This window comes from Zosterops lateralis (assembly GCF_965231275.1).
Source record: "Zosterops lateralis genome assembly, chromosome: 3".
NCBI classification, from domain to species: domain Eukaryota; kingdom Metazoa; phylum Chordata; class Aves; order Passeriformes; family Zosteropidae; genus Zosterops; species Zosterops lateralis.
Window position 1 is genome coordinate 10,178,193 of NC_139764.1, and position 27,818 is coordinate 10,206,010.

Consider the following 27,818-nt stretch of genomic DNA (forward strand, 5'->3'; position numbering starts at 1 on the left):
ACATTCATTTTTAGAGCTTGTCGACTGACTTGATGGATTTGGTGGGTAAGGTAGAGATCGTAAAAGCTTCAAATGTGAATGTGGTTGGGTTTCTTTTTAATTCAGGGAATTTAAAATTGGTGTTCCCTTCCCCAGACTGCTCAAGAAAAGACCTGAACTCAAGGATTTTTTTCGATCTGGCCTTTGATATCAGTCATTAACTCTGCAAGTCCTGATGGCTGAGATGGCTCCAGAGCAGCCAGGGTGTGCTGCTTTGTGCTTGGCTGGCACCAGAGTTGCAGTGACAGAGGAGAGGAAGGAAAAGGGAACTGAAGGACATGGCTACAAAGAAGTGAACCGGCTGAATGTAATGTAGAAGGAATTTGGGAAACTCGAGGGAAAACAGAGGAACCTGACATGGACGTGTGGGAATCTGAGGTTGGGCTTGCACATCACCAGTGCCCGGAAAATCAGACAAGTTGCTGTGCCCTTCACTGTTTTATCTGTTCTTTGGATTACAACCTGCACGCGTTGTGCCATACAAGAACACTGAAAATCAATCTTTAAGCAGTGGGTAACTCTTGTTGCCGTTTTGTTTTCAGTTTGATGGCTTATTCATCATGGGCAATGTTCCCTTTGTTTTCTGCTGACAGAAGAATGCCTCCTTGTTCTTACATGTTGATCTATGACTCCGTTGGAGGGAAAATGTTGGTGTTGCCTTTAGCAGAAATGATGTGTGAATTTGCATTTCTGGAGCACTTTCAGAGTTCCCTATTTGCTTTTATCTCCTTTACAGAATGAGCAACTCTTTTCTAATTTATCTGTCTTGAAGATCAGCGCAGATTGTTGATTACAGGGTGCAATAAATTAACTTGTCGACTTTTGCTACATTTCATGTTTATGTTATATATCTGAACAATGTTGAAGATTTATAGAAAACTTAAAAAATTAATCCGAGATGTAAACGCTTGAGAACAAAATGGATTTTTTAAAAAACTGGATTTTATTTCCAAAAGCCTGCTACATAAAATTGCATGTCTCTATCTAGAACAAGCTTTTAAATTTTAATTGCTAAAGGGGTTTTCAAATGATTTATTAGACAGCTGACTGCAAAACTGAAAGTATATCATTGTAATCCTATTGTTGTCCTTATTTGCCTAAACCAGAGAAACAGGGAATTAGAAAATACAGTGTTCATTAGAGTAAAAACTACAGTTTTTTATCATGTTGTGTTCTTCAGTTTGCTTTTAAAGGATTTTGGTTTCTTACTATATTTTAAAATAGACTTGAAAAACTTCACTGTAGTCACAATGTAATTCTTCATTATTTTCAAATTTGAAATTCTGAATGGGTGGGAGAAATTTATAAATTTTGTTTTTTGGTGGAGTCTGATGAATGGCTTATCCACTTGTGGGCAGCATATTTTGTTTTCCAGTTGCAATATATAGAAACAGTTTAGTTCTCGCCTCTCTATTCCATTTTGGCCTTCTAATCAGAACTAACACTTGGAACACATCAGTGTTTTGAGCTGGAAATATTACCCAAACTAAGCCTTTTTTTCATGAGTTTTTTGGAGTGAATTCTTGAATCCCCCAAGAAGAGAACTAGGTTGACTACTTTCAGCAGACAAATTTTTGTTTCTCATAAAGAATGAACCATTTCCAGTCAAGTCACCTGCTTCTTCTTTTTTTCAAATGTCTGAGGTCTCCAAGGAAAATCCATGGAAATTTCTTTAGTGATTTCAAGGGATCATAAATTGCTTTAAGAAAAAAAAAAAACAAACAAACAAGCAACAGGCATTTAATTCTTAATTCCTTTTTTTTTTCCTGTGTCAGTTTGTTACGTGTAGAATTTCAGTTTTATCCTTTCAGATTTGAATAGATCCCCGAGTAATTTTTCTTCTTCAATTTTGTTAAGCAGTAGGATACCCTGAATTCTACCAAAAATCAAACGAGGCCTTTTAATAGAAACTTTTTGAGTGGAAAGGTGCGGGTTCTGGTCTCCTCCTGCCCCTCTGCCTTCCCCCAAACAGGACCTTCCTTTTGCCCTTGGGCATTTTTTTCACATCCCTTTACCACATAAACCCAATTACACGTCTCTGAATGCAGTTTAAGGGCTCCCTGGGCAAAGGGCAAGTCAGACCTGAAAAATGAAAAGCCTTCTTGCTGCCTAGAAATTAATTTGGACGTTTACCTGTTTTCTTCAGGTAATTTTTGTCTTTTCAAAGCAGCACCTAACTTTTTCTTTTTGTGCTCTTTCCATTTCTTCTGGCATGTTCATTCCTAAATACCTCATAAGTTTCCTTGTCTGTTGAAATTTCAACAACTCTGCTCACTGTGTTTGTCAGTGCTGTTCCTTTCACTATAGCTATTTTTGCTTAGAATTTGTCTTGAATTCAGACACATTTTCCAAGAGCTCAGTTATTGTTTTTTTTTTACTGTTGGTAAGATTGACAGCCTGAGGTTCTTCACCATAATTATTTCTTGAATTGTCTGATAAGTTGGAGTTTTCTGTGTTTTGGCAGGGCAGGGATGTGTGTTAATACCTCTTCTACCTGTTCTTTGGGTTTGATGTGTTAGAAACTATCAAAGATCAGACTTTATTGTGGTGGTGTTAATGATGCAAGCTGAGAATTCAGCCTGTCTTGTTTTGCCACTGTGGCTTTCAAGGCTTTTAAGTGTTTTTAAGGATAATTCTGTGTTGCAAAGAAGAAAAAATAGTAATTACCTTGTAATGAACACCGGGATCTCTCCTCCCTGTTTGCACTGAACGTGAGTTACCACATGCATGGCTCTGGGAGACTGGGAATTACCAGCAGAATCCCAGCAGTGGCTGCTATGGAAGAACACAAGTACATGGGAACATTGTAATGCATTTAAGAATTATTTCCTTTTAATCCAGAGCAAACATCACAAGTTTCATAAGTTTCACCACTTTCCTGAAGTGATGGTGAGTGAGTTGTTTTTTCTTTTCTTCTTTTTTCAAGTCGCATGTGGTAACTCAGGTTGAGCAAAACCCTGGGCCTGGAGGAGAAAATTGCAAAGTCCTTTACAATGTGATAGACTTTTTCTTTCTATTTTTCAACATACAAATTCTAAATACTCTTGTCTGCTTGGGATTATCTTGATAACAAATAAGCTGTACAGTTCTTGGGCATCTTTTGTTCAATGTTCTTTTCTTGTGCCTCACTTGTTTTATACAGCCCTTCTGTCACTCCTGTGAGAGAATGACCATGATTGTTTTAGCAAAGTTTCCAAACCTGCTAAGGGTAGACTCCACTCTGCTCAAGGTAAAAGCCACTATTTATTTCAAGTCTCTCATTTGGAATATCCTCTTCAGGACATTACCAATGAAGTACAATCCTAATTCTTTGTCTTTAATATCATGAGCCACCAGTGTTGCTGCATGAGGAGCCTTCCTAAACATGTCTCTTCCAACAAAGTGGATTTTGGAGGGCTTTCCCCACTTTCTATCTACCTTCACAATATTTTTCTCCCTCTTTCTATGCATGATTAGTGATACAAAGGAAGATTTGAGCCTTATGAAGAGGGAGTCAGGTTGACTGGAAGTGAGAAGTGGCATTTGCATTCACAGTGTGTGTTTAGTGGCTCATGACAACATCCTGGAAGTTTCCCATCTCAGCATGTTTGTTGGCATATATACTGAGTTTGCTTAAAAAAACAGTATATAAAATAAAACTTCTTGTGCAGGTCATTTCACTTCAGGTGAGTTTTGGCGACATCTGTATTTTTGCTCTTGTTTTGGTAACAACAATGTTAATATCAATGCCATTAGTATCAAGGGTTACTGGATATTGATTATATTGGAATGAATTTTAAAGTTATCTTTGTGTTGGGAATAATTTCTATTTAAATTGCATAGAAGTCAGTCTTTATTGTAACTTGAGACAGAAAAAAATTCTGTATATTGAGACAGAAAAAATATATTGAGAAAGCTTTGAACAGAATTCCTGATCCAGGGCCTGCTATGTCAGTTTGTGAATAGATGAAGTGCCATAGATTTATTAATGGGACTGGTAAGAGGAATATTGTTATGACAATATTGAATTTAAACTTTTATCTCTTTGTTCTCATTGGGCAAAAAATGATTGTAGCAGATTTGAGAATGGGAATTTCACCCCACAATTTTGTTTTATATAAATATAAAAGCATGCAGGTGTTGACAGGCAAACAAATGGGTCTCCATATAAAACACTGGTTTATGAGAGATATATCAAGAACTGCATAGTATGAATGGTGCTTGGAGGCTTAAACTGCAACCAAGCAAAAATGTGCAGCCTTCCCCTTTTGTCTATAATAGGGTCGACATTGGGAACCATGATCCCTTTGATCTTTACATAAAACAGATGAAAATGCATAAATTGCTTCTAATCAGAGATGAATTAAAGGAAAATAGCCTCCCGGAGGACAAAGCACCCCAGGCACCCATCAACAGCCTTACCAAATGACAGACCTGGAGGAGACTTCAAAGCTGCAAACACAACTGCCAGTGAAATCCACCAAGAATCAAGATGCCATTTAAAATAAAAAATATAAAATTCACAGTTTACAAGTGCCCAGAACTCTCTCTTTAAGAAGAAGTGGCAGAAACACATAGCATGTACTTGCTTTTTAAGCCACTATATGTTCTTTTTCTTGATAAAGGCAAGACTTGCTTGTTTAATTTAGTCCAAAAATATGCTCAGACACGACAAACATTGGCAATTTTAGTGTCACATAGGGTTTATTCCATTTGAGTGGTGTATTGTTTAGAAGCTGAAGTATATGTTTTAGTGGAAGCAGATCAGACGTTTATTGTAATTGCTTCCTTGGTTGTCATCTTTATTTGTCCCTGGGAACACAAGCACGGTTAACATTCCTCAAATTGCAGAAGAAGGAGGAAATGTAAATATCAGGTTTGTTTTTGGAGGGGAGGGAAAGAAGATTTGAGGCAATAATTTTATTATGAGCGTTTTCTCTCTGTGGAGCAAAGAATAACTTTATCCCAAGTTAAATCAGATTTCAGATCCTCTTCTAGCTCAGGTAACTAATTTAAATATTATTTAGATATTAATATCAGTAATATTAAATATAAAAAATAGGTTTGAATAAGGAATATTAATTGCTGGTTTGTTTCAAGAGAGGTAACCTAAACATATTTTTTTTACATTTTTGTTAGTATTCTGTTTATGGGAACATACCAAAACTTAAAGTTTTTAAAGATAGAGACTGATCACAATTTTATGGAGTACTAAAATTCCACTTTTGATAAGGACTGGTGTAGTCCCTACAATATAAATATTGTTTTAGGAGGAATTTTACCTGCTGCCAATTGTATACTTTGCTTATTCACTGTGTACAGCATAATATCTGTATCCAAGCCCAGATAAAGTGGCATAAAAAGAACAAATGACATTTCCAAATATATAACTGACAATGAAATTGTTCAGTAGGCTGAATGATTTGCTGTAGGTGAGCTCAGAAAGGTTGCCTGATTTGTCTTGTAGGAACTTATTTTCAGTTGCTTCTGACCTTAATTGCCATAAATGAAGAATGTCATTACGTTTACAGCTCTTGGTTTTTGGGAAGAAGTAAAAAGATTTTGCCAGCCTGTTTAAGGATGAAGCTAGGAAAAACTGCTGAGGACTTTATTTCTTGTAAGATTTTCAAACATTATTCCCCTTCCTGAAGACCCTGATATCTCTGTTCCTTAGAGCAGACATTTTAAATATGTTTTGAAAAATTGGACTTTGCCTATGGCTTGTGAGACTTTCATCATTTAGCTTTCTGAAGCTTGCACCTTCAGTGAATGCACTTGTCTCACTTTTGGGCCACTGGACCCACCTGCAAGTGAATGAGCAGAAATTGACTCCTGGCACAACAGACAGAACTGGACTTTCTTCACCAAGACTGATCCTGACTGATCCTATCAAAAGCTGCACTGAAATGGCAGAAGGCTGTAAGGGAGAGCAGGAAGTCTGCCTTGTCCTGTCAGGTGGGATGAGAGGGACAAAGAGAAGAAAGTGAAGTCTGAAAATGAAGAAAAGAAAAATGTCTTGAATAGAACATGATGGGCTGTTGCAGTGCACAGCAAGAGCCTCTCTGATTCTGGACTTTTTCCCAGCATGAAAAAAGGCATCTTTACCACAGCTTACACAGAAAACTGTCCCCTTTCCCGTAATTTTTGCTCTGTTTCTGCCTAACAGCAAAACCTCTTCTTATATTGAATCATACTGCATTGGCTGGTCAATATATAAAGCCTGAAAACAAAGTCAATCATTCTTTCCTTTTGTGAGTACCTGGAAGATTTTTGCAGATAATATCAGCGCTGCTGTTTGTTTCTCCTGTCATAAACTTTTTTATCGTTTTGGATTCTTCAAATTAGACAGGGCCTTATGTTTTTGGGACTCCCATCTATGTCATGCCTTGGCAAAGAGAAATCTCAGTTCATCCTGAGTGGAAGTGGGTATTGAACACAGCAATAGTGTTTGCTTTTTATAGGATATCAAGTGGCATGGGTACAAACTGTTACTGCAAGGCAACACAACAGTTGAACAGGCGTTTTTTTTGTTTTTGAAGAAGGAACTAATTTTCTTAAATCCCCTTTCTGGATGCAAAGGAATTTTGACTATTTCTTTCATGTTTGCTATGTAAGTCTACATGGAAAGGAAGGATCTTGTGTGACCAGCTGCATTAAGAAATCAGGGTGATGGGTTCATCAGACTCTCAGCAATATCTTCAGGCTCCCCTTAAGGTGGATTGTATGTGTTAATCAGCCCGTGAGTGCCAAATGCTGCTGCTTCTAAACTGGGCTCACAGGGGCATGAGGTGCCCCATGGATCTGATGCACAATCTGGGACAATTTATCTTGGGATGGTTATTGGGGTTCTTGCACTGCCTCTGCTTTGGGAACAATTCAGTTGCTTATGAAGCAGGTCCACAGGGTGCAGTTGGCAAATGAAGGAAAACTGAAATTGGTGCAAGTGCACCATTGGCACTGAGCTGTACCTTGCATCAGTGCAGGACTGAAATCGCAATTTCACAAGCAGCTTAGCCGTTCTGCAACAGGGTGAGAACCCCTTTATTGCCTAGGAAAAGAGAATTAGGGGTACAACTGGTATGAGCTATTGCATTTGTCTGGTGATAATCTGCCCTGCTCAAGAACTGGCACACACTGAGCTAGAGCAATTGTATCCTTTAGCCTTTCCCTCAATCTCTCAGAATTCCCACTCAAAAGCAGTGTAGGCGAGGAATAACCAATTTAAGGCCTTAAGTACTGCAATGCTTGGCTGTACAGAGAAGTCTGGTTCATGTTCTTGATATATCCTCCAGAAACAAAGGTATTTTTAAAGGAATTTACGTACAGCATTTCTCTACCTGCACAGAAATCAGAGTTTTTGCAGCTGGGATTTTTATGCTTATAAATGACTCAAACAAAGAGTTATCAAAAACTTTTAAACTTGTTCAGACCTAATAAGTTTGTTTGTGTTGAACAGGAGCCATGGCTCTGATGTGCACACAAATGCAATTGCATTTTGCATGCAGTCAATGGCAGTTCTCTCTGATTATGATAGTTTGATCAAGAGTATGTATTCAGTTTTTCTGCTGTTCCATATTTACTTTAGGAATTGGGTAATAGTAGTCTGATGTGAAAGGTCTTCATCCTGGCAGGGATGGGATGTGTAGTCACTGCCATGCTTCTGGGTTTCATTGTAGAAACCCAGTCTTTAACAGCTTTTAGTATATCTGCTTGTCAAAATACCATTCTTCTCCTTTTTCTTCATCATTTTCTTTGTCATCATCATCAGCTTGGTTAGGAATCTGTCACCCTTATTGCCTTTCAGTCCACAGAGATGGAGTTACCAAGAGGCCTTGTGTTCATTTGTGCCTAAATTGGCCTTTTGATTTTCATCTGACATAGTATTGCCTCATTTTTCAAGGCTGTGACCAAGCAATGCAGTGAGTTTAAATTTTCAGATTCCCTACAATCTCATTTTATTCAGGAAGGACAAAGATGTTTGTCAGGGTCTTCAGTTTGTTCACTCCTCTGCCTTCAGCGGCTGAATGGAGAACTATAACCATTGATAACCACGACCACTGATAACTATTACTCTGTCCCCAGCCTCTTCTTCAGAGAGAAAAAAAACCTAGAAAAACCTGCTGTTTACCTGCCTATGACTCAGTTTTGGGGCATGCCGAGGTGCTGCTGCTGATTTGACTTCCCAGAGGAGTTGGCAGAGGGAAGGTTGTTTCCCCTCCTGACCATATGGAGGACAGAAGAGCAAAACCTGCAAGCATGGCTCAGTGTCTGAGGAACATGTCACTGTGAGATGCCTCTGGTTGTTCCAGCCTCTTCAACATGTTGAATCATCCCAGATCATAGTCTGGCATGTTACTGTAAACTGTGACTGATTTGGGTTACTTTTAATACCCAATGTGTTTGTTCAGCAACTCTTGTGCAACATCTGTGGTGTTGGAGTGCAGGAGGCTGAGCAGTGGGGAAAAGGAAGGTTTTACAAATGTTTCAGGGTAAATAAATAATTGGTAGAAGATAGACTTGCTAGATCACACTGCCCACTCAACTTCTGCTGCTGTGCTGGTGAGAAATAGGCCTGTTCCCGGCACATTCTGAGGTATCTTCTCCTGGTGGAGCTGTTGTGCCCAGCTGACTCCAGCTGAAAAAGCCTTGCCCGTATCAGAGGTTCCCATTCTCTCTCCTGAGAATGCAGTTTTAAGAGGCATCTCTTTGGCAGCCCTGCCAGCTGACGCAGCTCTTGTTCTATCTTTGCATCACCAGCATAATTGCACTGGCAAACTGTTTGTAGGGTGCTGGTTCATGGAATTGAGCTGGTTTTAAACTGGGCATTTTCCTTTGTGAGCCTTGTAAGCAGTTGTACCAGCATAGCTGAAGGTAGATCAGCAGCTTTGGCTTTAAGAGGTCTGTTGTCACGACCTTCACACTCCTAGAGCTCCTTTAAAGGTATAATGCTAAAAATTTTGGCAAAAGGTGTGCAGAAGACTGCGGAAGAAGGTTCTAGAAAAGTGGTGTTTCCATGATGCTGGTGACTCAAGGGGGAATGTGTGACCATTATATCAGCAGCCTCAAATACTGTGCAGTGGAATCCTTTGTAGATATCTGAGGAAATATGTAGGTGTTCTTTGACAAAATTTACCTTTATAAATTCTGCCTTTATTTATATTGAGCAAATGTGACTTGAGTATAGCCAGTAATGTAAAAGATACAGCTGGGTTTTTTTCAGTGATGGTGGTGGTGGTTGGTTGGTTTTTTAAAATGAATTACATTAAGATGAGGAAGAAAATAGCTGGTGGAAGAGCAGAATAAGGAGAAGGATTGCTCCTGAAGTAAGGGTCAGGTTTTTTGAGGAGGAGTATATGAGACACAGGGGCACCATTAACAGTTTAGATTGTGAAAACTTGGTTATTCTGAATCCCAGAATCCAGTGTACATATTGGGCCAGGTCTGGGAATAATAGAATGGCTTTATTGGAAATGAGGAGCCTGAAGAGCATGGCTCAGAATGCCTTTAAGAGGAGGGTCAAAGGATGAGGTACTGCCAAATCAGCATTGAGAACAGGGACACTGGAGCATCCTAAATAGAAATGGGACTTTTGTGGATGTTATTTACTGAAACTGTTTTCTTTTGCTGAGAAATTGTGAACAACATGGTTGTTTTTTCCAAGAAAAGGTCACAGTTGTTTTTTTTTAAGGTCCAGGCTAGGTGTAGTAGTGAGTGAGTTTCAAAGATTAATGCCGTAAAATGTAAGCAGCTGAACCATTTTTTGATGCAAAATTATTTCACTTTCCACTTCCAAAAAAGAACAGTCAGCCTAGTGAGGATTTACTTGTGTTTCAGCTCGCGTAGATGAAGATTTACAAAGCTATTCATGACTTTAGGTAGAGTTGTAAGATTAGTAAGGTGGTTTGCCACTTGTAATGATGAAGGCTGCCACCCTGCCCGTAACAATAAAAAGTTGGGCACTGGATGACACGTTTTACTAATACTATAATGTCGGTCTTTAATCTTTTAAGTAAACATTTTTCAAGACTTATATTTTTGAATTATCCATTTCTTGGATAATGGTTTAAGATACATACATGTGTAGCATGATTTCCCTTTAACCAAGCCGGTCAATCCTGCTTTAGAGACAATTTAATTGATTTTGACCCCAAAATAGGTCATCCATCAGGATCTAAGCATTTCTTTCATATGAAAAACAAGAAGAGACTAAATTAAAAATATGCTGGCAGAGGTTTTATTGTAGGTGATTTGGGGTATGAAAGACACAAATTTAGGCTGGCAGAAAATGGAATGAGTCTCGTTTGAAAAAATGGTTATATTGTACAATATATTTATATATCACAAAATAAAATATATATCACAATGTATTACATTTTCAATTACAATATTTGATATCTTTGTATTGAAAAAAGTTTATTTTTCATCCACTGTGAGGGAAAGGCATGAAGTTGAGATCAGCAACGAGGATTGGAAGTTGGTATTTGGAACACAAGGTGGTGCCATTGTGTAAAGTTGTGCTTCTGTGGAGTTTCTGAAGGCACTAAAGGTGAAAATGACGTTTAAAAACTTGTGAGAAATGTGTGCAGAGAAGTTAGCAGTTTTAAATGAAAGATTTGTAGCACAGGATGGAGGGGAGTGTGCCTGGAGTTCTGCTTTTGTGATATGCAGAAGGAAAAGGGATCTCTCAGGGAAGAGCTGTGTGATAAATTGATGGTTTATTTTGACTTTAAGTCGGCTTGCAAGTATTTTCCTTTTTTGGTTTCAAAGGGGAAGAGAGAACTTAACTCACAGTGTGAATCTAGGAACCATCTCCTAGCAGCTTTATATTGTGAATATATCAAAACAAGCTTCCCTTGTGTTACTTCAAATACACCCTAAAATGCCTTAGGATTAAAGCAATCATCTGTAATACAATATCTGTGGCTCATCGTTGATTGGCTCAAAACATGAAATACAGCTTTTTTTTCTTGGAACAGTCAGTGTGTTTCCTTCATTGTCTGCTTTACCAAAATTCTGCATTCCTCGTCTAATCCTGAGATATTAAAATAATTAAGTGGGATAGTCACAGTTTTCACTAATGAAGCATAATTGAGCTTTGGAATACTTTGATATTAAAATTAAAAAGAAAACATAAAAATGGATTTGCTGAGCTTGTGCACATTATTCCTATGTATTGCTCCCTGGTTTGGGCAGTAACTGGGGAGCTGGCTTGCCTAAGGACATTTGGGCTGTCCAACTAACAGTTTTTTTAACCTGCAAATCTTTATCACAAAGTGTGTACAACTCTGCTTATTGCATCTGTGACAAGATCTAGCTCTGACCAAAGTAATCATTACAACTTTAAGGTGTGAAAATTGGATTGCATCAATGTTTATTCTTTTAGGTAAAGTTGTCAAAAGAAAATCAAAGTTTTGCAATAGCCATTCAGATCTGGTTGTTGTATGTAAATGATAGGTTTTTAATTAACTTGTTGGAAGAAATGTTTGACTTTATTCAGCAAATGCTATAGAATGATTGTTCCTATTGAGTCAGATAAAATATTATTTAGTATGCTTTGTTACTTAAATATATCAGGTCCTAATAACAATTTATGTGACCTAGAAAACACCAAAGAGTTGGCATCAATTTTCAAATTACTTCTTTCTTTCAGACCAAGAATCCTGTACTGTAATAATGTCTTACACACAGGGTTGCTTATTATAGATGTTGCATGCACTTTAACTGCTGTGCAAAGCACCTCTCCCATGTAATTACACAAACATATTCTTAATTAATATGACTTGTGTTAGCGTGATCGAGCAATGGGAGATTTTTTAGGTGTGTGTTTTGCAATGCTGAATGAAGGCTGACAAACGTGGAATGTAGTCACTGAATATCACACATCTCATGAAGGAATCCTTGGAAAGGACAAAGGCCAGGACAGCTGTGAGACTTCTTGGCAGTGAACTATCTTTAAAAGTCCTCAAACTTATGTTGCTGCAGGAGTCGCGGTGTCCCAGACTCTTCCTGATCCTTAAGGATCTTTATAGAAAGGTGTTGTCAGATATGAAGAGCACTTGGGGGAACCGGAATAGTTTGTTTACTCTGTGTGGAGCAACTTGACTCTGTCAAAGTGAAATGCCTCTCTATATAACTCCAGCCTTCTGGATGATGTATTTTTGTGTTCCCTGCTTTTGTAATTTAACCATGGGGTATCGTGGAGGTAGGGCCTATCATGCAATGTTGTGTTATTCAGTTCCATGCTGTGGATCTGTTGCCTTTTTTTGTTTTGGTTTTTAAAACCTGTTTGTGCAATTCTTCATATGTCAATGCCTGTAATACTTGCAGAAATTTTGGTATTGGGAATGAAGCTGGAAAATTTATGGTTCATCTCCTCCTGTCCATTAATTTTGCCATTTCGTTTTCAACTGCTGTAAGGCAGCACAGAGCATATATCATGGATCATGATAATCATTAATGGAAATTAGATTGCACATGTTTAGTCTTGTAGGGAGATGCTTTTGGGCCTGTGATTTCATAAAATGTTTGAAGTTATGACCATACAGCTACTGAAGAAGGAGGAGCAGGTAGATGAAGAGAGAAGCTCCTTCCCCAGGATATTTATTGGAAGCTGCTTTGTTTGGTGGAGCGCTGCTTTAGGGATAGATCAGCTGGTTGCTGATGTACACGAGGAAGCGGTGTAATGATGCACAACTGGGATATGACCATTGGTGGAAAAAAATTCAGTGTAACATAGGTCACTGACCATCTCTGAACTCACTGCAGTGAGTTGGGTAGGCAGGGGAGTTCCTGGCAGTGCCAACAGGCATTTTGCCATTCCCATCTGCAGGCTCCCTCAGTTGCAAACTCAGTTGAATATTGGGAAACAGCTGTTGAGACTGTTGTGGAAATTTCTGATGCTTTTAGGGAGGAGGCTGCTGTGAAATGCAACAGCAGTGGGGAATGTTTTATAAATGGAGTGCTCAATGCATTTATGTGATATTGGATAAGCAAAAATTCCTGTCCTCTCTCCCCTTATCCCATTACCCCATGCAAACAAAAATCTTGATGGGGAAAAAAATATTTTACAGGGTGCCACAAGCAGACAACATTAGGTATGGACAAATATACCAAAGTCCTCCAGCTGATACTGCCCATGGGAGTAGGTCAGAGGTGAAGAGATGTCAGCAATTTAGTCACTATGGATAAACCTGTGCAAGGTGACTTGACACTGCAGTATGTCTTGGGGCATCTTCCAGGAGATGGTAAAGACTTGTGTTCCAAAAATCACTGGACAAAACAATTGAGATAACACTGCTGCTGTTTGTCATCCCTCTCTGGAGATGCAGCAGTGGAAAGGGAACACTGACTGTGTGAAGGAATCACTGGAACTGGCAGAAGGCATGCCAAAATCTTTGCCTTTTGTTTTCTCATGAGCTGAAGGCATGAAGAAGATGTGGCTCCTGTAATGTCTGTGTTTCTCATGGTACTGAAAAGACACATTTCTGGTTGTCTTTAAAGAGAGCTTTCAGCAGCTTTCTACATAGTCTTGGAGAGTGCACAGGGATGGATGCAAGACCTGCTCAGATGTGAAGCAGTGCAGTGAGTGACAGGCTGCCTGAAGGGTAGGTAGGATTGTGTCTGTAAAACCAGAAAACCACCAAACATGCTCTATAAAATTATTCCTTTTCATTTACAATGACATAAAACATCAAAAATTTAGCTCAATTAAAGTATGAGGACATCACTTCAGGGAGGTCAGCTTAAGTGGCCTATCTGCTTGAATGTCTTTTTTTAGACAAACCCTGTGTTCTGGTGATTGCCCTTCCTCATAGATGTATGGCTTCACTAGAGCCATACTCATTTGGCTGAGTTTTCCCATGACTGCTCAATAACAGTACAGAGGGAAACCCACAGAGAATTAATCCAGTCATGGTTGTGCTAGTTTCCAAAGAAGCAACTGAAAATAAGGGGAGTTTGTAATAAATGCAATATAAAACCTGTTTACATGACTGATTCTCCTCCCCACCCCCACCAATCTGACCTTACCTCATTCCAGATTTCCCAGTTCTAGCTGAAAGCATTTTTGTGAAGAATGCTACCAGGAAAATTCCCTTTTTTATCTTGGCTATGAAAGACTTGTATGAAAGGCCTTTCAATGGAAAGGGGGAATCTGTCTAAATGTGTTGCAATTGAAAGAGGATTGGTTTATGGTCCCATGGTTTGATATTCTTAGGAGGACTATACATTTAATCTTTGATCTAGAAATGATTTCAAGAGTCTGCTCATAAGCTAAAAGAATTTCTATCTAAATGTGCCATCTTCAGCTCCAGGTATAACCAGAAGAACTGTACTTTTTTCTGAGTGAGTTTTCTCAAATGTGGTTTCACTGGATAATTTCAGGGGGTTGCCTCTATCTTCATTTAGCTGGTGTATTATTTTCAGATAAAGCAATTTGTACAGGCTCCATGTAAATTATTTTTTTTTTTTGTTCTGTATTCAGGGAGGAAAGTAGATTCTCCTCTTCATGATTATAGTGGTAACACCAACACACCATTTCCAGGACAGATGCATAAAGTTGGGTATTATACCTGATGTATTCCAGTCTGATCTCCCAGAAGGGTCATTTTAAGGAAGGCAAAGTAAATCTTTATGTCTGAAAAGAGTGTTACTGAAGATTTTTTCCAAATTTTAGCAAATGAATATGATTTGAAGCAGTCAACTTAGCGCTTTTGGTTTTTTTAAGCTGTAGCGGAGCTTGAAATGATGAGCTAACTGGGAAAGCAAGCTTCTAAATTAATATTTTAAAAATAGTATGGGCATATTCTTGCCAATGGGAGGAAAAAATGATGGCAATATGTCCCCCACCTCTGCTTTTCAAAAACAGGGGGCAGCTGCTGATTTTGGTCCTAGGAGCCCTTGCCAGCTTCATATTTTCATGATCAAGATAACAAACATTGTTCCCTGTCTTTACACAGTGCCTCAGTCACTGCTTGCAGAGACTTCTGTTGACACAGTTGTATTTTGGCTTTTTGGTAGGTGTATAGGATAATTTCCAATTCTTTCAGACTATTGGCTTTCCTTAATGCTTTTATCTTCAGAAAATATAAGTATAAATGCATGCTGTTCTCAATGACAGTAAATACTGTTCAACCACTGTTTGTTTAATGATGGGAAAAAAATCCAGCTCAATCTATATATTATTTCTGTAAAATATGCAATTAACTAAACTCAGCCTTTATGCAGTAAACATTCACTTTGGATAATCTGTTCAATGGGAATAATGCAGACATTACACCCATCCTGATATGTAGAAGATGATCCACGGGGGGAAAAGATATATGTACATAAGTCAATTATTTGAGAATAGAGTCCTTAATTTCTTCAGGCTCCATAAAAAGAATTTTGGCATCTGTACATATTTATTTTAGAGATATAGGGGTAAATCTTCAGCACGGAGCATGGGGAGTTAACCATGGAACATTCATTAATGTTAATGGGATTTCTATGGCTAATTCCCCACACTGAAAATTTAGCCCAAAGAGATTTGAAAAGTGATGTTGAGAAGCAAGTTGGTCGGTTAGTCTCATTACTCTCATGTTATTAACTGCTCTATCTGCCACTGGCTTTATATGAGCACTGAGATATTATACTTAACAGTTAATAATGAGGGGCTGTATTCTAAGTACACATTCTACTGTGGAAGTAAAATAATGCAGTTATATGAGCAAATTTTGGCTCTTTTCATTGAAAAAAAACCCATGCAAAACCATAGACTAGAAGGGGAAAATACCTATTAAGGCATATTTTTAGACAGCAGAAATGGTTTACATTTCTAGTACAGCTGAAAGTACACTGAAAGGATTTTTTTATTTTCTTACATAATATTTTACTTCTGGGATGCAACTTCAGAGCTGGCCAGCTTGTGCAGGGGATTGAACCCACTGACTTCCATGTTCCTTCTAGCATAAATTATTTTAAGATTTAGACTTAGTGTAGCATTTTTCTTCAGCCAATTAGCTTTTTCTTTTGTAAAAGTGAATTGAGGTAAAAGGGGAAATTAAATTTCTGTTTGTCTTTAAATTTTGAAGACTGGTTGGAACCTGGGAAAACATTTAAAAGCTATTTAATATACTAAATGGAGAATATTGTTTTAAAAGGAAATACAGTCTCCAATGAAAAAAGTTTGTCAGATTCATGATGCTCTTTTTCTGTGTTAAGGATATGCAACAGAGACTGTATGTGAAATGTGAATATGTGTGTGTGCATACATATATTAGCATTTCCTTTTTTTTTTTTTTTTTTAATATCCTAGCAGTTTCCCTTGCTTTTTAAGGAAGCTATTAAATTGTTCTTCCAGTTGTGATTCAGAGCTGTCAGGAACCAGCCATTAGAGGGTGCTTCTGCACCAAGGAGCTCTCTTTCCTTGAAACCCAATTTACTTAACTTTAAGTATTTGTAGATTTAACAAGGAGTCATTTCATGTTTCCTAGAATTATCTATTTTCTTCTTTAATTTGCATTCCTTCCCGAACTACTGTTCTTGGAATTCAGAGGATTAAGATGCAGATAACTAAAGGTGATTGAGAGAAAGTGGAATGATTCAAAACAGCAAAATTATTACATTTCATAATTGTTACTGTTAAAACAAAATAAAATGTATATGGACCCCATGCAAGTGAAAAATGGGCTGGTCTCTTACCTAATTAATGACAGAGATGAGCATCTGTACATTATATCACTTGCCACATTATTACTGCCTTGTTTAGAAATACATTCATTCATTATAACTCCACTGCATATATTTGCAGCAAGAATAGTAAAATAGATGCAGTTTGCAAATTTCTGCCTTTGCCTGTAGAGATTTAAAAATAAAACTCTCAGTGCAATACAGCTGGAGGGTTTTTTTTCCTCTAGAAGCATCATGATTCCTCATTCAATAGCAAATTTAAAAATGCTGTGTCTCTGCTGTAAGAATGTGCAGGCAGCAGAGTAGGGAACAGGATTTCTAGCTGTTTGTCCTAGGAATACAAATTTAAAGCCTGCACTTCTGACCCAGGATGTTGGTGCAAGGTGAGTGAAGGAGAATGGAAATAAAAAGATTTCTGAGAGAAAATTCTGCTGCTATGGTATCAGTTCCTAAGACTGATTGAATAAAAGCCATTAAAATTCCAAAGTGGAACATAGCACAAAGCAGCACATCTTAGTTCCGTGCCCAGGAATGGTCAGCAAAGAAATCTGCCACCTGCAAGTCTTTGTTAAAGCCAGCCCGTGGAGATGGTGATTCTGAAAATGCTCTTCCTGGAGAAGTTGATACATCTTTGCACTAATTTTCAGATTCAAGGTAAGGATTTCTGATCTCCAACAGCTTTTGAAAGCTGCCCAAACTTCCAAAGAACATCTCAGCTAAAATGTTGGTTGGCAGCTGGAGGAACTGGTGCAGAGCTTGGAAAGGAAAAGGATCAAAGCCTTCTTCAGGAGCTTCTTTAGGAGCCATAAAGCCTCCTAAGCCTTACAAAGGGTAGCCAAATGTCCCTTCAGGTGTAAGCGTCCACATCTTTATTGCACCTATCTATGCTAATTTGCTCAGAGTAGCATATTTACACGAGGAGCTGCTGGTGCTGCTGTCTCCAGTTTTACATGTACAATATCTTTTCTGAGATTGTGAGGACCTTTCTTCTCAAAAGGCAATGTTTACATGGAACACATGGAATTAAAATGGGTGAATCTTCCTGACGTCACCTTCACTAACAACTTGGGAATTCAGTATTTGCATATATATTTGAGTAATGTGAATTTCAGCATCAATGGGTGTGCTTGGTGAAGCTGATGTGCATTGTTGTATAACTAATTTAATTCTAATTCTTCCAAGAGATTGTTTGATACTCATTTATGGTTCTTTTATCTGTTAAAAGGTGTACATTTTTGCTTTAGTGCCTGCACTGTCTAGTTCTGACTCAAGTAACTTTTTTTTTCAATTTGAGAGGCAAACTTAGGCAAAAGTAAAAATCTTTCTTTAGCATGGACTGAATTATTGGATACAGTGAATTACTAGATATTGGATATCCTTTTATATAAAATTTGGACCTTCTGAATAAACACATAGGTAACTGGAAGCATGTGTGTGCTCTGAAGGTATTGGGCATTAAGAGAATATTGTGTCATTTTAAAGGTAGTTGTTCATAGATTTTCAAAAACATTTTTAGGTGAGACCTATGAAAACAATATAAGAAGATACTAAGGAAATCTGTAATGCAACAGTTTATAACGTTTGCCCAGCAACCTGATGTGTTTGGCTCTCTCCTTGTGCAAATCAGAATAGTTTTGTACCTTGGAACAAAATATTGGCGTGCACACTCCTCCCACCAGGAGCTTGGACCAATCAACCCAGCAGTTGTTTTTCTTCTGAAAAAAGAAGAAAAACTTTTCTTCTGAAAAGCTGAGTGATAAGAGGATCCAATTTTAAGTTAGAAACTCTTTGCAAATGAGCTACAGGGATTTTTCTGCTGGTAGCATGTTTGAGTAGCTGTTGTAAATCACTGGTTGAGTTCACAATTGGTATTTTAAAATTAGAACCAGGTAACAATGACTGATTAATTGAAAAGGGAGTCTACCTAATCTTATACTTTTGTAAGTTAATTACACCTTCTGGTATTATGCTTTATAATTTTAACAGGATTGATTCCTTCAGTAAATATTTCTTGTGTTAACAAGAACTGCTTCATATGACATTTTCTCCAATAAGTACCATAAATCCATTAGTTAATGATGAGAGTAGAGCAAATAAGCATTGTAATGAAAAGAAAGGATAGATGAACAAATATACTGGATACTCTCAACTTATGACTAAAGATAGTAAGTAGACACATATTTTATTTCTGTGTATCTTGTCTCCTTCAAATCTGTCTACTAGAAAAACACCCTTAATATACAGCTGACCTATAGTAAGACAATAAGCCTGAAGCCTGAGGACATATCACCAGTATTACCTGAAAAAATAGGGGGAGCCAATTCACATTTCTCTCCATAATTTGACTATGTGTTGGGAGGATGTTGCAATCTAGCTGGTTGTTTCTGAAGTATTAAGAGTTGCCTAAAAATCCATTTTACATTTTCATTTAATACATAATACCTATGACTTCCACCACTACATTATTTTACAGAAGCTGAGGTGAACTACTGGTTCATATCAACCAGAATTTAGAGCTCATGCATACATGAAACTGGAGCTGGTGGTTGAAATTTCCTCTCCATCAGTATCCACATTGAATATATCAAATAAAGCTACTGTAATGTTCTGCTTTTTCAGGCAGATGAAGTTAAAGTGGCACCTAACAGTGTTTATCCAATGGTGACAGTATTATTAGAAAGAGGAAAGTTTGCCTTAAAAGTTTTGGATGCTATCTATTATTTACGTGATCTCTTTGCAGAACCTAAAACTTGATTTCTCTTTATTATACATACTCATAGATATTGGTGCTGGAAGTTAGTAAATCTATTGCCATTATATTGTAGGAGAGCTTTGGCCAAGGCAACTGCAGGGATCTGACTGACAGCTGATTTTACTCTCTCCCATAAGAGGTGGAATGAAGCTGATCTGAGCTTTTGACCATTTTGGACCTCTCTTGTTTGCATTTTTAATGAAATTGATTTCTGAAGTTAGCTGTACTTACAGACTGATTGTTTTCCTGTCGTGGTTTTCTCAAGAGTGGTAGAAGAGTTTGTAGTTCAGTATTAAAATCTGTATGTTTTAGCTTGTGTACAACCCCACTGCTCAACAGTTTCTTTGTAATTATGAAAATGCTTAGACAAATGCATTTTGTTCTTCAAAGTTATTTTTCCTTTTGCATATCTGCATAATTAGAAGACAACATAAACTGTACTGTAACATTACAATCAGGAATTAATTATTGGAATGTGAAATTTTCTTTTTTTTTTCTAACTGCAAAGGTGAGTATGGCTTAAAATTGAAGAAATACTGGTCCTTTTCATAGAAACTTGTTTGAAGATCATAAAGGAGTACAAAAGAAGAAAAGCTTTTTGTTTGTGTTTGCAATCAAATCTTTCTTAAAAGGAAGTCTGACACACAGGCATTGTAGTTTTTTTTTAATATTACATTGAAGAAACCAAGATACAAGTCTCACTGGATTAACTAGAATTCAAGTATAGCAGGGAAAAAAACCCATTTTAAAATAAATGCTCACAAACAAGAATCTCAATGAGCCTTGCAAAAGGCTATTCAAAGGTGATTTTCAAATATTAGTGAAGCTTAATTTATTGCTTGCCTAATTTATTGCCTGCATCTAAACAAAATAGGTCAACATAAAATAGCTACTGGAAATTATTGAAGTGTAAAAACATTCTAAAAAGGAATGCAAAAAACAACATTTAAAAATGTTATAGATCTAAAAATAGTCTGTTCTAGTAAATTTATTCAACTCATACAATATACTCAGAAATACATTTCTGTTTTTTAAGGGCATCTGGCAAATTTGCAAGATTTATAAATGAAATCAATGTGTTTACCAATGTTCTTCAGAAAATTCTTTAAATGCATACTGAGTGAACATGCAGAGTATAAAAGGTTGAAGGCCAGAGCTGTACAGTTCAGCAAGAAATTAGTTGGTATAGCTCATAAATGAAAAACTAAATAGTTGTTCATGCTGTGTTTTTGAGTGCTGCTCTTTACCTGAAATCTGTACAGACCTGCTTAGTTGTGTGATAGCAAAATCTGAAATAATGCATAAAAATATAGAAGAATCTTATTTATTTAGGTGCAAATATAGTTAAAATTCAGACCAAACTGTGGTTTAACCCATTGCTTTGGGCTTAATTGTTGTCCTGGTCACCCTTTATTTCCTAGCAGCCCATGCTGCAAGGCAGCTGATGAACTGGGATGCCAATGCATAGAGGCACAAATGGAAAGAAACTATTTAGATGTGCTGTCTGCAGCACTGCTGTAAACCCACACATTTACATCATTCATTTTCAATGAGAACTAGTACTCTAAGTTTATAGAGCTGCCAATATAAACTTCCTTGCAAACGGTAATTGCAACAATGGCAGGGTAGTGGAGCAAGGACTTTTCCTGTGCTTGGATTATTTGCAGACCCTTCCACCTTCTTTCTGCTTAGTTAAAAAAAAAAAAAAGAGAGAGATTTTGTTCTCTTCTCCTTTGGCTGGTGATAAGAAAACACTGCTACAAAATTTTATGACCTACTGACCTTTAGTATTGAAAAATTGGGTTATTTACAACAAGCAATCACTATCTAAAAGAATGTCGTCAAACAGCTTGACATTTAGTACTTCTGTAATTGCCTTATGTTGTGTCAGCACTGGATATCTGTAGTTTGGATCACTTATCTGCTATCTGGTTTATATAAAGGCCTTCAGGGTCTTTATCAAAATGTGTATATGAACTTTTCCCTCTGTGAAGTAAAAGCCCAGGTCAATTATATCTATTTTCTGTGACCTTCTTAACTTTTCACACCCACTCTGTCTGAGAGTTGTTATGGATTGTAATACTTGCCTGCAGTATCAATTGGAGAACGGTTCTTAGCTTCATTAAGGTTGTCAGAGGTGTGGTTGATACATAAACTTAAATGTCTTCTTGACAAATGGCATTACCTCCCTCAAATTAATTCTACTTCACCGTTGTTAATCTCATTATCTGTTCAGTTAATCAATAGCTGTCTTTGGAAAGAGCGGGCCAATAATGCAGATTGGAAGTGTGTTTCTGAAGGCAGGAGCCACAGCAGAATTCAGCTTCTGATCCTGAGTGATAACTCAGCAAAAAACCAGGCCTGGGTTTTGACACATGAACAATCAATTTGGTGGCAACAAGTTACCCCATATAGATTTTCTGTAGTATTTTTTCATGTGTCCTTGAACTTCAGCACCCTATAGCTAGTAGACAGAGTTTTTAGTTCAGAGCTCAGAGGATGAGCTGTCTAAGCCAACTATTCCCATTCTGAATAATGGCCCATGTGCCTTTTTGTCCAATTAATTGTGCAAGAAATGATTGATATCAGCTGGGGATTAAATATTCTGATTTACAGAACATTCTTTAGCGCGTTTACAGATTTTCAGTAACTTTGTGTCAAATGATGTTCTTAAGGAGCTCTGTGTGTATTTTATAGTTAAATATACAAATATATTTAAGTATGAAAACTCAGTAAATAGAACTGTCATGGTAAAAAAGAGGATTATTTTCCGATTCACTAAACAATAAAACAAACCTCACAAAAAATAATTTAATGGAACATGATACAACTCTACAGCATATGGGAATAAATTTGCAATGTATAATTTTCATGCCAGAATTCTTGAGTTATCAGATCATGTATTTCCTTTCCATGATTATCCTGCAAGCCATATTTAGGCCTTTCTTACAATAGAAGTTTCAGTGTGCATTTTGATACAAAGTGCTCCTGTGTGTTGTTCACCCATCTACAAAATAGTTTTCCTATTTGGATTGGGGAAGTTAGAACAATTAAAAGAATTTGCTTTATTCACGTGTTTGGCAAAAATATTCTGAATCATTAGAGCCTGAAGAAAAAAAAAGGAGCAGCAGTAAATATTTGCCTAGAAATTCAGATGTATGATAATTGATCAACTTTTTATTTGTGTTTGTTGAAAATATTCTTAAACCGATATTGTAATATGAATTATTATGCACTGAATAGATTTATAGAAGCTTGCCTGTATTTCTACTTCTTGAAATCAGAGGTTGGTCTTAGTGGATCTGATTTTCATTTATACTACAAAATCTGCAGTTCTTTTCTCCATGGAAAAGGGATTTAAAGGAAAAGTGAATGAATATAAGAATGAAGACCACTGTGCTGCTGAAGATAGCCAGGATCTTGGACTGTGGGTTTCAGTAATTGTGAGAAGGAACTGGCCTAGGCTCAGAAAGAAATAACTGAAAGTAAGGGGTTGAAGCTCAACAAGCATCCAAGAGAAAGGGAGGGAAAGGAAGAGAAGCCCAGGTCTGCTTGTGCAATTAAGTGCAGATATCAGGGAGCCAACACAGTGTCAGAATGGGGACTGCCAAAGCCAGCCTGCAGTTGCCATTCTGACAATGATTAATACCCCATTTGATTCAATTTTTTGTTGTTGTTGATCAGGTCAGGCTTTTGCTTTGTGTAGCCACGGTGTTTTTCATCTGATCAGGAGTGACAGGCTGGCATTCACTACTGCTGTGCTTAAGCATAGTCTCATTGGAAATGAAACTCCGGCCCAGGTACAGTTTGTGAGGCACTGCAGAGTTCCAGTGATGTACAGGCTTTGCCACTGCCATGTGAAAGATGGAGGCTGGAACCTCTGCTTACCAGAAAATAAACCCAATCTTCTGCAATTAAATGAATGAAACATTTAAGAATGCAGTCCCCACGGCTTGTTTCCTGCATAGGTGACAGAATTTCTGTCCCTGAAATCCAAAGAAGGGAGGGTAGATCAGAATGCCATCCTTGCACCCATTTAACTTCTAACCTAGCTAAAATTGTGTCACTCTGTACTATTTTCACATCCAAATGTTTGTGAAATTTAGAAGTGGTGTGACTCGAACTTCCGAGCTGATCTGACCAATGGGCCCATTGAGCCAAGGCCTTAGAGCCTGATTGGACACCTGTAGTCAGTAAATTTCCACACAGGAAACTGTTCACATGTGCTCATCTCATGCTCTGCCCTAAGCACTTGGGTCAGTGTCAGAGATGAGAACTTGGCTAAACCATCCAGCTGGGATAAATCTAGAGAAAAGCCATCAGAGCCTGAGCTATCCCTGCATGTTCCTCAGTTCCTTGTGCCCATCTGCAGGGTGGGTCAGCATTTTCAGGAATTACATTTTTTTTTAGTGAGAAAGCAAATCAGGTTGCTTCTAGCTAATTTAGATCAATGAATTAAAAACTTAGAGAGACACACAGACATAAGCATCCTTCTTAAGCAGCTTTCTTAAGAAACCAAATTAAAACTATCAATATATGTGTATAAATTAAGCATTTTGTTGTAATTGCTGCACTGCTGGCACTTGGTGTAAAAATTGTAGCCATGAAGGAAGAATCTGAATTGTTTCTGCTTAATTCCAGACTACAAAATGAAGTTTTACAAATTCTCATGATTTTACTGACTTTATTTCAGTATGTGTTTAATTATATATCAAACAGGCTATGGCTTCATACAGCTATAAAAGGATGAAGCCTGTCTCGTAAGATTGGGAGAATATTCTGCATTTTTTATCTGTGAGAACATGATAGAGAAAAAATTTGACTGGTCTATTTTTAAATGAATAACTACAAAATTTTAAGTTGATGTAGCTAAAAATGTAAAAGATAGTATGTCTAAAATTATTTAGTGTGTTTCACACAAAGAAATTGTTGTATCAACATAAAGCACACAGCAAATAGCTACTGATCTAATGCAGGTAGTTCAATCTAAACTTTAACTTCCAGAGTAAAGTACTAAATTTTTGAATCATCCTTGTGCTGCAGGGAGTTTCTGTCCTTGGTGAAGGACAAATTGGTCACAAAGAGGAAGAAAAAACAGGCAGTGATTTCTACTCCAAATATTATTTCACAGAAATAGAGAAGTTTTGTAGGATGACCTGATGACTTACCTTGTTTGTTGAACATTAGGTGTCTAAGTTAAAAATTAGCCATTGTGGGTGAGCTGTAGCACTGCCAAGATTGGATGTTAACCTTTGTGAGGTGGAGAAAAGGAGACAGGAGTAAGATTGAGGTAATCTGCTCTGGCATCTACAGCAGTACTATTGTGCAATCAATCCAAAATCAAATGAAAAAATATGTATTTTTTGTGAATTAGAGTTCATTGCAGCTATTGAATTTCCCATTTCTCTGAAAAAAATTAGACCTGTGGAAGATGGAAGCAATCTGGGTTCTGCACCTGGGATGGGGCAAGCCTGGATGTACAGACTGGGGAATGAGAGGCTGGACAGCAATGCCATGGAAAGGGACCCGGGGATCCTGATGCAAGTTGGGTATGAGCCAGCAGTGCCCTGGCAGCCAGGAGGGACATCCCTGTCCTGGGAGGCATCAGCCACAGCTGGGCAAGGGAGGGGATTGTCCCACTCTGCTCTGCACTGGGGCAGCCTCAGCTCCAGTGCTGGGGGCAGTTTTAGGCACCAAAAACATAAAAAAGCATTAACCTATTAGAGAGTGTCCAAAGGAAGGTGATGAGGATGGTGAAGGGCTTTGAGGGGAAGCCAGATTAGGAGTGGCTGAGGTCACTTGGTCTGTTCAGCCTGGAGGAGACTGAGGGGACACTTCAGTGGGGTCTTCAACATCCTCATGAGGGGAAGAGGAGGGGCAGACACTGATCTCTTCTCTGTGGTGACAGGACCCAAGGGAATGGCTCTGAAGCTGTGTCAGGGGAGGTTTTTGTTGGATATTAGGAAAAGGTTTTTCACCCAGAGGGTGATTGGTCACTGGAACAGGTTCACCAGCCTGCCAGAGTTCAAGAATCATGCAAGGCCAGGAGTCGGACTTTGATGATCCTTGTGGATCCCTCCCAACTCTGTATATTCTATGATTCTGTATTTCCATGGAGTAGGAGAACACAAAAGGGTGGCCTGTGACTATTTCTGTAAAATAATTCCTGGTATTGTATTATTTGCCAAGAAAATCTCATGACATGTAAGTAGTGAAAATGGACTCTGCAGTGTTTTCTTTTTTGGGGGCATTTTGTCCTATAACCTCTGCCCAAGCCCATATCCAAGCACCTCACCTAGTAAATGTAAGGATGTCATTGCAGCAATTTTGTGACTTTGCTGTGGCACAGAGGGACCTGCTCCTGACTGGCTTTGTATTTTACCTTGCTTCCACTCCTGGGAGTGTGCCCCAAACAACATCAATATTTTGAACTCTGTAGGAATAGAGTAAAAAGCTAGCTTGTCATTTCTTCTATGTGCAGCTAACAAGTAATTTGTAAGTTCTCACATGAAGATGTTTTAAGAATGAGAAGTTCCTTTAACACAACAATCTATTCTGAGAGTGAAAAATAAGTGTACTGATAATAGCAAGGGATTTGTCCCATGAGAATCGTAAAGAAAATATGTAAACAATCTGAGAATAGATAGATTTGATAGACAAGTAAAATGGTTTTTACTAACTAAGAAAAATTAACAAGAAAGCTGTTAACTAATTAGAAGTTGTCTTTGAATTTTGTAAAAACTGTATAAAAGACAGCATGCAGCCATGATAAAGAGAAGCCTTCTGAACTTTTATGGTGTCACTCTTTGTGTCCTGACCATCCCAACAATACTCCCCCTTGTTCAGTGCTCTTTCACTGGGGATGCTGTTTTTCTGAGAAGCACATTCCTGGCCCCACCTACAATGGAAAAGGCAGATGGTCATCACAGGCTGCCCTGTCTCATGGCAGTTCTGGGGTTTACTCTTCTGGGGACACTTCGGATAGTGTTGTCACACTGAGCCATGCTTCTGGCACACGAACTTCCTAGTTCAGATGCTCTGGTGTAGTCAGCATCTCCCCTTCTCTAGCTCTAGGTTTCTCCCAGTATTTCTCCAGTTTCCAGAGGTGTTTTTGGGATGCACTCACCTTGGGAGCTGAGCACTGCCTCTCACAAGAGCCCCACTCTCCCAGGTGACTTTGGAAAGAGAAGAAATGCAGCTCCAGTGCCCCAGATCACTCGGGCAGTGCATTGGTTCCTAATTATTTGTCACAACAGAACCTCTATTGGAGGCAGCATAGAGGATTCTTCATATCAACCTCAGCATTTGTTGATGTTATAAAGTGGCAGGGCACTTTTTTCTCTATGAATAGTTACCAAACTGAAGATTCTTTTTAAACAAAACAATCCTCACACAGATACTGGCACAGGCTGACCATTGCAAAACATCTCCATTTGTCAGTAAGCTTTTGCAACCACTAAAATACTCCTGTTGTTTGTGGTGACATTGTGAAAGCAGACAGTAAATGTTTGTGAGCCAGAAAAAGAACCAGCTGTTAAACTGAATTCCAGTTTTACCTTAACAAGAGAGTTATTTCAACCCATTTTTTTTCCAAATTCTAATCAATTTTAGGGAGGGATAGAGTGCTTAAAGCTCAATGGGAGGAATTTTTCTATGTTTTCACACCTATAATGTTTGCAATAGCAGGGCCCAGCTCATGGAGTAAAAGGAATATTGTAAATTCTGAGAGGCACTTTTCAAATACAAAAAAGATCACTTTGTCGTCATCATCCTCATCCCCATTGTGCTGGAATATAATGATGTGGGAAATGGTGAGATGTAGTTGCATAACTCTGAAAGTTGGCATGTATTCCTTCAAAGGGAGCAAGAAAGAATAATTCCTCTGAAAAAAAGTACTCAGACTTGACAATGCCATATTTTGTTACAGAGGCAAATTTTCTCTCTCTCTCTCTCTCTCTCTTTTTTTTTTATTTTTTTTTTTTTTTTTTATTTTTACTGTAGAATGCAACTAATCAGAAGGTATTTCAAATTAGAGTTTGCTGGACTGGAACACTATTTTTGGGCAGTTGTCCATTTTCACTGGCACAGCAGTAACAAGCATTCCAATAATTAGCTGGTTAGTGAGTGCTCAGTGTCCAAGGATAGGGAGAAGAAAAAAATGTAAACTCTCAAGATTCTCAAGTAATTGACAAATCTCTTCTCCCTTTTTAGGTGCAAGGAGAATTTTGCTTCCTCTCCATTATTCAGTGTGGAACTGAAAGGGTGTTCTTTAGAAGCCTGGGATTTTAACATTTTCTTTAAAAATTTATTTTTTTCGTATTTTTGAGGTCAAATTTCCTAAAAAGTATGCATCTTGGACACTGAGTATTTAGTGCCCATT

The 27,818-nt window shown here is 37.9% G+C and overlaps 1 protein-coding gene across 4 annotated transcripts in view; it reads left to right on the top strand.

Moving 5' to 3' along the window:
- Positions 1 to 27,818, top strand: part of WDPCP (WD repeat containing planar cell polarity effector) — a 148,557-nt gene that overhangs the window by 13,701 nt on the left and 107,038 nt on the right. Inside the window, exon 1 of one of the 4 annotated variants that reach the window (XM_083857885.1) lies at positions 24,698 to 24,728. The exons of 2 other annotated variants lie outside the window; for them this stretch is intronic. The gene's annotated coding sequence lies outside the window, so the exon portion shown is untranslated. Of the gene's footprint in view, positions 1 to 24,697; positions 24,729 to 25,541; positions 25,643 to 27,818 lie in introns of those variants that run through there. One more of the 4 variants, XM_083857886.1, reaches the window with a different exon arrangement.